The sequence below is a fragment of the Cricetulus griseus genome, chromosome 6 (assembly GCF_003668045.3).
Source record: "Cricetulus griseus strain 17A/GY chromosome 6, alternate assembly CriGri-PICRH-1.0, whole genome shotgun sequence".
Classification (NCBI taxonomy): domain Eukaryota; kingdom Metazoa; phylum Chordata; class Mammalia; order Rodentia; family Cricetidae; genus Cricetulus; species Cricetulus griseus.
The window spans coordinates 30940405-30947687 of NC_048599.1; positions in this window are offsets into that span (position 1 = coordinate 30940405).

The following is a 7283-nucleotide window of genomic DNA, read 5'->3' on the forward strand; positions in this document are numbered from 1 at the left end:
GCTTTGAGGAAGAAGTAGTCACCACACTTCAGGCCCTAAGAATGCAGTCTCACCCAACTGCCTGTGCCCCTAAATAGATGGTCCACGGTGATCTGTCCTTCTAAATAGGGAAGAGAATGGAAATATATACATATATATACATATATAAACATTTTTAAAGGAGCCTTTGGTTTCCACCCTGTAGACTCCTCCTCAAGGCACCTGCAGATTCTGATTTTTGTTGTCGTTCTCTATTGTTGATGTTGCAGGGAAGTCTGACTTAAAACAAAAACTTTTGTGAGTGACTTGGTGTAAAACCATGTAGTTTTAACAGAGGGTTGTACTGATGTTTAAAAGGAGAAAAACAATAATGTAAGAGAGTCTGGTGTAAATGACCAGGAGAAAGAAAAAAATGCATCCCATTCTGGACATGGTAAAATCCAGGTCTCTGGTCTGGTTTAATTTATGGTTTCTGCGTGCTTTATTTATGGCTTATAAATGTGTTTTCTGGCTAGAACGGCCAGAGTTCCACAAATCTATATTAAAGTGTTATTGCTGATTTTACCCCTTGGGTCCTTTTCTTCTGACATCTCTCTCTCTTTCTCTCTCTCTCTCTCTCTCTCTCTCTCTCTCTCTCTCTCTCTCTGTCTCTCTCTCTCTCTCCCTCCCTCCCTCCCTCCCTCTCCCTCCCTCTCTTCTCTTTCTCTCCTTAAAATTTAAACAGGTCTATAAATTATTGCAAGAGGTAGGAGTCTGGTGCAGGGATTTTGTGGGAGGCTGGGGGTCAGTTGCTGTTTACAAAACATTTTATTTAAATATCAAAGTAGAATGGATATTCCTGTAAGCACCACTGCCCAGTCCTAGGAACATCTCCCATTCCCCATGTTTGCCCACCTGGCCACACCCCCATCTTGCCTCCCTAAATGCATTGTTCAGAGCAAATGGGAGACAATCCCCAAATAATGCAGCAACCACATCAGTAAACATATTAAAATTGTTCATGGCCACTTTTGAAATTTTCAGGTTACTATTACTAAACATGACAGAACACTCCCATACCATTGTCTTTAGGCATATCGCTATTTGTATTAAAGTGAAGAGATCCTAAGTAGCCCTGACTGGCCTAGAACTCACTATGAAGACCATTCTCCTATCTCTGTCTCTCCAGCGCTAGGATTACAGGCCTGTGCCTCCAACCCTGCTAAAGTCCACTAATGTTATTTGTAAAGCCAGGAGCAAAAACACTCTCTTGAGTTCACCTATCGTTATTTTCCACCTGAATTACTGGAAGGTGTGCCAATGCACAGGCAGGCCCTTGGGCTCTAGGGCTGGCTGTGCCAGGGGAAAGGCAGAAGTTTGTACGTGTTAGCTTTATTTATTTATTTATTTTAATCTTAGGCTTCTTGACTAGTCAGCGTGCCTAGGCAGGATTTACAAATCTTGGTGCATCCGTTTTGGCTCTTCACAACTACTTCTGGCATACAAACCCCTTGACCTTCCAGTGGAATCGAGATCACTGGTGGCTCCAGTCTGTGACACCCCCCCAACCACACACACACACACACACACACACACACACACACACACACCAGCTTGTCTCACTCCTCTCACAGTTATTATTCTGATGTTGGGAAGCCTTGCTAGTCTAGAGATGGCGAGACACCTAATCGGAGGAAACATTCTAAATATTGTTCTGGAATTGGTTTTAGCTGCACAGCTCAGGATGACCTCCAAATCTCCTTTTATAAAGCTATATTGGGGGATGAGGAGGTAGTATAGGGTGCCTTGAGCAGCTTACCAAATGACTCCAAAAGTAGTGAGATCCCAGTGTGTCAAGATTGGTGTCCCCTTCTACCAGGTAACCCTTGTGGCCCTAACAAAGCCCTCTCTTATCTCAGAAGTTCAAATAGACAAGCCGGGATTGTGGCCCAAGGACTGAATGGGTATTTTGTGAGCCTCTGGGGAAATACAATAAAATCTTACCACCTCTCTTCAGGTGCTCCACATTTGACAGGTAACTAACTCTGGCAGAGTTAGTTGGGCTTTGCAAAGGGAACCTCTTCACACTGGCTTGCATCTCCTGCCCTGCAAGCTGTCTGGGCTAAGGTAGGAAGCAGCATTTATTCCCCCTCCAGTCTGACTTTGGAGCCAATCCCATGGGAAATAAAAAAAGTTTTCGTTGTTTAAAAACCCAAGCAGGCATCAGAGGTGTTTCTAATCTAGGCTGAAGCTCAGACCTGACATCTGGCTATTCCTAACGTTTCCAGCCTGTCTGCCCCACAAGAACCTCAGTCCAAGAGACCACCTCTCTGATAGCTTTCTGACACCTTGCTCATCCCTTTCCCTCCTCCTTAGGCCTAGCCTTCTCGTGTGTGTGTGTGTGTGTGTGTGCGCGCGTGTGTGTGTGTGTGTGTGTGTGTGCGCGTGCGCGCGCGCTTGCTTCTTCTCCCCCCCCCCCAAATCCCCTTTTAACAAGCCACATTGTTCCGAAGAACACAAGGAAGAGAAATTGAAGGAGGGGGAACCCGCAGGCCGCGGCCAGCAATCAGGCCTTCTCTTTGCCTGGCCAGGACACACACGTCGCGAGCTCTGCCTGAAATGTGTTTCATTATCACATAAAAGGCTCCTGTGGCGAAGGAGCCGAGAGGCAGGGCCGGGGGCTGAGTGGGGGACAATAGAGGCTGAAAGCGCTGCCCTAACCTGCTATGTTTCTTATCGCGCGCCCATTGTTCGAGGGTCGTTTTAAACTACTTAGCGCGCCCCCCCTCCACTGATCCCTGCCGATAAGATATAGTTCTGTGCGAATACATAAAAAGGATGTCGGGGAGCTGCGCCCTCGAGGCTTTTCTGCCCTTCTGGTGTCTTCTCCCCTCCCCACATCAGTTCCCTCCCCTAGTTTCCAAGTTTAGGAGCTCAGAGACCCCCCCAACTCGACACATTGCAGGGTGCAGCGGCTCCCCCCCTCTTTTTCTTCCTGTTGCCCGTCGCCTTCCTTGCGCGAGTTTAAGCAACCGTGATCTGTGAATAAACAAAGTCAGTAAACAACCGAAAAAAACATTCTAGATCCGAATTCCAGGAGGGTAAACTTTCCATGCCACGTCACACTTCAGCAAATTTGCACAGATATTATATTGCCTCCCCCCTCCTTTATTATTCTTTTTTTCCAGGATCCCATTGTACTTAACTGAATTTTATAACGCTGATCGATATCTTGGTAAAATATTCATTTTTAAACTAGCGGGCAGTGAAATCTTTGCTTTGTGTGCTAAAGTCAACAGTCGCTCGGTTTGAGCTCAAATAAATGCAGGGATGCCTCGGCTGGGAGCAGTCCGCCGCCTCCCTTCGAGCGCAGGACGCTCCGACGCCCGCCTGCCCGCAGGCCACCGCAGGTAGGGAGCGCGCCCACTCGGGGACCACGCCCGGGCACCCCGCACAGAGTCCGCCCCCCACTCGGGTCCACACGCCTCCCCTCCCCCAGTCAGTCGCGAGCTCGGGTTCCTCAAAGAGAACTGGGAGGCGCACCCAGCGGATGAAGACCCAGGGGGTTAGGAAGTAGTGTTTTTGCGGGGGAGTGGGAGATTCGAGACAGCACCGCGGCTTAGAAGAACGAGAAGTCTAGGAGTTTAAAACTCCCAACAGTGTCTTAGTCTGGGTGGGTTCCAGAGGCGATGAGAAACGAGGACTGGTCTCTGCAGCTTTTTTCGTCTGGAGAGTAACAGAAAGCAACTAGTTCCTAAAAGCTGGGTGGGGAGGCATGAGGACGCCCTTGGTCGCAGAAGCTAGAGTAGGATATGGCCAGTGTGTGCCTGAAGAGGCAGAGGTCATAGCATGCGTGGAGCGTTCATCTCTTGAGTTCTGTTCTCTGCTGAGTTGTGGATCACAGCAAACCAGGGTAGCTCCAAACGAGTGCGGGGGAGGGGGGACAGTGCCTTTCCTGGAAGCCAGTCACTTTAGTTCTAGCCCGCAAGAAGTGACTCTGGCCTTTACGCTGCAGAGAGCCTCCTAGGTCACCTGGGCCCAGCAGAGAAAGTCAAAGCATGCCGCGGGGTAGTCTGTCATCCCGGTCCCACTACAGCCTAGTCATGCTTCCCTGAGGCAAGGAGAGCGCTCTGGGGTGTTGCACTTGAGCGCGTAGCGGCTGAAGAACAGGGTTTTGGAAGAAAGACCCGTCTCCAGCTCTTCTTTCCGCTGCTAGCGGGAAAGTACCGAAGGTACCAACGTCGCCTAACTAGCTTCCACGGTAGCCTGTTGAAAACACAGTATTTCCTTGACTGTCAGGGTCCAGAACAGATCTCTTTTGGGCCAGGGGTGTGGCACAGCGGTAGACGATTGTCTTGAGTATAAAACTCGGAGTTCTATGCCTATCACGGGGGGGGGGGCACTCGGCGGCGGTCCACCCGTTCCTCCATTCTTTCGTAAACCGGCCTTCTCCCAGGTTCTTTGCCCTTAAACGCCTGGATGAAACCCACTTCCAGTTGGGTTTTTCTGAGACGCGCTAGATGACAGCCCAAGGATATTTCCTATCACCCTAACTGGAAATTTATTATAGGCTGTACTGCCATCTGCAGATGTGAACCCAGTGGGCACAAACAGCCCAACCGTCCCTCTTTGTCCATGCTATGGGCACCACCAAAAGTGCTCAATCTAGGCACACTATCCGGTCCTGCCCTTTCATGCCAGGCTGCGGGCCCAAGTTAAGGACACTGGAGGCCAACTGGGACGCCCCCTCAGCGCTCCAAGCTGTGACTGCGCCTGGTGTGCCTGGTAGTCTTCACGGAAGGAGATGGAAAGCCTGCAGGACACACGGGCGAGGCTAATCGTTTTTAAATAATTAATGCCTTCCCATTCCTCTGGTAATGCGGGGCCTTGAATCCGTCAATTACTTGTCATTAGACGAGTGTCGCCCCACGGCCTTCCCTCGAGCCTTTGATGGCGCCGGGTCACCTAGCCCTGCCCACTCCACGGCGGAATTAAAAGGTGCCCGGCCTTTGAGAATCGGTGCAGAGTAGCCACGGCCCTCAATTCAGTGAGAGTTTAGAAAGGAAGACCCTCGGTGAAGAGATGTAATCTTTCAAATGGCCAATTTAAACGCCTGATCGTTATCGCCCTCCGCCTCCCGACTTTATACAGAGAAGGCAGTCCGTAGTGCTTTGGGGGCTTTTAATGTGAAAGTGGGGTGAGGGGGTGAGAGATAAGGCTTAATAGGGCCTAGGGGAAGGCGTTCGCCGGAGGACATACCTAGGGATACCTTGAAGCTACTGTGCGGTTTTGTTGTGGTTTTCCTCCCACCCAGCATGGAAGCTAGGGATGCTCCCACTCCGGAGGAGCAAGGACCCCTATAGCAGGCCTTCCTGACCGAGCAAACTGGTTCTTTTCACCCTAGGCAAGATACTGTATGTAACAAAGGGAACGCTAAGAATGGTCCCCATTCTTCCACCTTCTGTGGACCCAGAGGTGCCCTACAGTGAAATTGGCTATGATTCACACATAGTCCTGAAGTCCTGTCTCACAGAACAGACCCCCCCAAAAAAAAACCCCACCTAGAAACCTTAATCCCAGTCGGTTTCTCTGCTATGGCAAAAGAACAAGGGTTCAGACTTGAGGTGTCTCTCTTGGGTCAAGACAGTGATGATGTGGCCCTGGCTACAGCACCATAGCAACGAAGGCCAGCCAGGAGTGCCCAAGTGAAATAAAAACTGTAAAACCAAAACAAGGGGGAAGGACACCAGAAGTTTGCAATTCGATTTAGTTTCTTGTGGCCAGTTCCTTCTTGGGTCTAGTAGGTGTTTGTTGTTTTATTTTTGACAGAAGTAAAGATGGCAAAGTCTCGGGACCTTATCTATCCACTCTCTTTAGCAAAAACTATGAGCTGTGTCTCTACCATTCCTGAACTGAGAAAGCATCTGTCTCCGCAGTGGCCTTAAACGAGACTCCGGATAATGTATATTTTAACACCCTCTCTCCTCAGGAGAAGTTTTCATGGGGGGGGGGGTGGAGGAAAAGATGAGATGTGAAGGAGAAAGGTGGAGGGCCCTTTGTGTCTGGCCCACCCGGGAACCTCTGCTTGCTTTTTAGTCTCCACTTTGCCCTGCCTTTCCAACCAGAAATACCAGATTAGAATAAAAAACAAACAAATAAAATTAATGAGAAATGCCAGATATGGATAGCACCTCCGTATCAGAGCGAAGAGAAATAATAAGTAACTGACGGAGTCCCTGAGGGAGCTCAGTAGGGCTCCAGCTCCTAGTGGGCCTGAGCTCTTTTTGACAAAACTCCCATACTCTCTGTCACTCCAGGGGTTGCCTCGGAAGCCTAAATCCTGGGGCATCTTCCCCATTCTGTTCACAGCCTTCCTGCCCACTCTCTTATCCCTTTTCTTTTCTTCTTTAAAACAATAATGTGTGTCTCCCTCACTCCCTCCTCCCATTGTATTTGTTGATGACCTAACACGCTCACACCAAAAGCCACACACAGAAAACCAACAACGTGGGATGGGAGGAAAGACCAATTATGACTGAGGCTAACAAGCAGGGAACACCCAAGTAGAAGCTGGCTGTCTCCTGGGAGACTGATGGAGGCTTATTTTACAAGCTGTAATTCCGTCCTGGTCTCTATCTCCAGACTGGAAGTGATGCCTCCTTTCCCCTCCCCCTCAGCCCTGTGCTCTTGGAACCCATTCCAGAGCTTCAGCAAATTCTTTGGGAGAATCTCTCTGGGCAGGTGAAGAGAGCAGAGGTGTTTTTCCAATTAGTGTCATACCTAATTTTAACTCAGTGTCAGTTACTCTCAACACAGAAACGTTGTGACGTCCACATGAACACCACCTGGATTCACATTAAAAAAAAAAAAAAGTTCCCCCTCGTGTGTGTGTGTTGAGGGGGTATATGTGGGTAGGTGGGTATAGCTAGGAGTGCTAAAAGAAACAACACAAATGAAGTTACATCATGCCTGGATTTAACTCCATTTTGCTAATTAGAAAATGCCCCTGCAATGTTAGGTGAGGATGTCAGCAACACTGTATTCTTGACTTAAACATTTTTAGTCTAGAAGGGAAATGTCAGCATCACAAACATGTGCAAAAGAGAAGTCTGGGTGTGCTTCATGCAGCTTTAGCCTAGGAGGGAAATGTCAGCATCACAAATGTGTAAAGAAGTCTGGGTTTACTTCATACACCAGGACCTAACTGCCTATGTTGGAAGTTTGGAACAAGCTAAGCATACACGTGTTGCTTTTGTGATTAGTTCAGCTTGCTTTTGTGATTCTGTTCACATGTGCTTGAATGGCTCAGAACCAAATGATTTTTC